Here is a 3,756-nt window from a genome sequence, read left to right as displayed (position 1 = left end):
AAAGTAAACTTCAACTAAGCTCAATATCAGAATTTGCTTGTGTTAAATGATTTCCACATAAACAATTACTTCAAACATGAGATCTTTAGTATATTAAAGACTACTAGGTCAGCATCTAGCACAGTTATCCTCATTGGATTGAATAGTCACAGAAACATTCATATCACTATCAGAGTTTAGAAATTCACATCAGACAACAATCAGCACTTAAGCAAATTTCAATTTAAGCACAGAATACACAAAGATAGTAATATCTGTAAATACTGATCATAAAGTCTGATGTATCAGAACATAAACTAAGCAGATTTAGAGAAAGAACCTGAAACCATTCCAAGTTCATTTACCAGTCTTGTAAAAGTAACTTCACATAGTGGTTTTGTGAAGATATCTGCTAGTTGTTGATCTGTTGGAATAAAATGTAATTCCACTGTACCTTCATCCACATGTTCCCTTATGAAGTGGTACCTAATGCTGATGTGCTTTGTCATTGAGTGTTGAACTGGATTACCTGTCATAGCAATAGCACTTTGATTATCACAGTAAATAGGGATTTTAGAAAATTCTAACCCATAATCCAGTAACTGATTCTTCATCCAAAGAATCTGTGTACAACAGCATCCTGCAGCAATGTATTCTGCTTCTGCAGTTGATGTGGAAATTGACTTCTATTTCTTGCTAAACCAAGAAACCAATATGCCTCCAAGAAATTGGCAGCTTCCACTTGTGTTTTTCCTGTCAATTTTACATCCTGCAAAATCTGCATCTGAGTAACGTATTAGCTTAAAGTCTGATTCTCTAGGATACCACAATCCCAGATCAGCTGTACCCTTAAGGTACTTGAAAATTCTTTTCACAACTGTTAAGTGAGATTCTCTTAAATCTGCTTGAAATCTTGCACAAAGACAGGTAGCATATATGATATCATGTCTACTTGCAGTTAGATAGAGTAGTGAACCAATCATACCTCTGTAATTAGTAATATCTACTGATTTACCAGTATCCTTATCCAACTTTGTTGCAGTAGCCATAGGAGTGGATGCACTTAAACAATCTTGCATTCCAAACTTTTTCAACAAATTTCTGGTCAACTTAGATTGACAAATAAAAGTTCCTTCTTCATTCTGCTTGACTTGAAGGCCCAGAAAATAGTTAAGTTCTCCCATCATACTCATTTGATATCTTGACTGCATCAGCTTGGCAAACTTCTTACAAAGTCTGTCATTTGTAGAACCAAAAATGATATCATCAACATATATATTTGCACCAAAAGTAAGTCCTTTCCATGGTTGAGATAGAATAAGGTTTTGTCAATAGTCCCTCTGTTAAATCCACTTTCCAGAAGAAACTGAGCTAAAGTCTCATACCATGCTCTTGGAGCTTGCTTAAGGCCATAAAGTGCTTTATCAAGCCTGTAGACATGATTGGGAAATTTGGGATCTACAAAGCCTGGAGGTTGTTTAACATATACCTCTTCTTTCAATTCTCCATTGAGAAAAGCACTTTTCACATCCATTTGAAAGACTTTAAACTTCTTATGAGCAGCATAAGCCAAAAATATCCTTATAGCTTCCAATCTAGCAACTGGTGCAAATATTTCATCATAATCAATTCCCTCCTGTAGAGAGTATCCTTTTGCAACCAACCTTGCTTTATTCCTTATAATTATGCCATCATTGTCAGTTTTGTTTCTGAACACCCACTTTGTACCAACAACAGACCTGTTCTTTGGTCTTGGCACTAGGGTCCAGACTTTATTTCTTTCAAATTCATTTAACTTTTCCTGCATTGTTTATACCCAATCAGCATCATGAAGAGCTTCTTCCACTTTCTTTGGTTCAGTCTGAGATAGAAAAGAATGATAAAGACATTCATTTGATGTAGTTGTTCTAGTTCTGACACCTGCATCAGGATTTCCAATAATTAAGTCAGGTGTATGTGCTTTTGTCCACTTCCTTGCAGATGGAAGGTTATCTCTAGAACTGGATGCTCTCCCATAATCCATGCTATCTCCATCAACATTTTATGATGCTCCCCCTGAAATTATGCTCTCTGAGTTGAATCCTTCAGAATTTGAGTTTTCAGAAATATCAGTACTTGAGTTTCCAGAATTATCAGAACTTGGCCCATCAGAACTTGAAGAGCCTGTTGTAGGTTCTGATGCTTCTTGAGATGTGGTTGGATCTTCAGTATGCTCCCCCTGCACAGGTGCATTTCCCTTTGGCATAGTCACCACATATTCAATAACATCATAGTTTAATCCATTAGAGTTTGCAGTATCAGGATTTAGACTGTCAGGATTTACAGAATCAGAATTTAAAACTTCATTTTTGAATCTCAGCTGATCATGATCATTGAAATCTTCAAGTCTAGTAATCTTCTTATCATCAAAAGAGACATTGATAGATTCCTTGACAACCCTTGTTCTTAAATTGTAGACTCTGAAGGCTTTTGTGGAAAGTGGATATCCAATAAAAATTCCTTCATCAGCTTTTAGATCAAATTTGGATAGCTGTTCAGGATGAGTCTTAAGAACAAAACACTTGCATTCAAATACATGAAAATACTTCAGATTTGGCTTCTTTTTCTTCACCATCTCATATGGTGTTTTTCCATGCTTGTTGATAAGTGTTGCATTTTGAGTAAAACAAGCAGTCTGCACAGCTTCAGCCAAAAAGTAGGTTGGTAACTTTGCTTCATCAAGCATAGTTCGTGCAGCTTCAATAAGAGTTTTATTCTTTCTTTTAACAACTCCATTTTGCTGTGGAGTTCCAGGAGCAGAAAATTCCTGCTACATTCCATGGTCTTTGCAGAACTCTTCCATGATCAAATTCTTGAACTCAGTGCCATTATCACTTCTTTTAATTTTCACAGAGTCTTTGACCAATTTATCCAGTTGTTTGACATGATCAATCAAGATAGATGCAGTTTCACTTTTTGTGTGCAAAAAATACACCCATGTGTATCTGGTGAACTCATCCACTATGACCATAGCATATTTCTTCTTTGCAATAGACATGACATTAACTGGACCAAATAGATCAACATGTAGTAGGTGATAAGGCTCAAGAATTGATGATTCAGTCTTGCTCTTGAATGAAGATTTTCTTTGTTTTGTCTTCTGACATGAATCACAAAGGCCATCAGGAGCAAATACTGATTTTGGCAGTCCTCTCACAAGATATTCCTTGACTAGTTCATTTATATTGTTAAAATTTAAATGAGTGAGTTTCTTGTGCCAATACCAGCTTTCTTCAATTGATGCTCTACTTAACAGACAGATTGCAGAACCATCAATACTTGTTGAAAGCTTGGCTTCATAAATGTTACCATGCCTGTATTCTTTCAGAACAACTTTGCCTGTAGATTTGCTTACAACTTCACAGTATTTTTCAAAGAAATCCACATGATAACCTCTGTCACAGATTTGACTAACACTCAGCAGATTGTGTTTAAGTCCTGAGACCAGAGCTACTTTTTCAATGATGACATTCCCAAGATTGATATTGCCATATCCCAGAGTTTTTCCCATATTGCCATCTCCATAAAAAACACATGGACCAGCTTTCTCCACAAAGTCTGATAGCAGGGCTTTATTTCAAGTCATATGTCCTGAACATCCACTGTCCAGAACTAGGATGTTCTTCTTGTTGCCCTGCAATCACAAAGACCACTATTGATTAGTTTTAAGGACCCAAACTTGCTTGGATCCTTTGGCCTTATTAATTTTGTTAACATTTGCAGCGGATTTAGCATCAG

This window comes from Apium graveolens, chromosome 3, assembly GCF_009905375.1.
Source record: "Apium graveolens cultivar Ventura chromosome 3, ASM990537v1, whole genome shotgun sequence".
NCBI lineage: Eukaryota > Viridiplantae > Streptophyta > Magnoliopsida > Apiales > Apiaceae > Apium > Apium graveolens.
The sequence above is the reverse complement of the archived record's forward strand: the minus strand, read 5'-3'. Positions refer to the sequence as shown.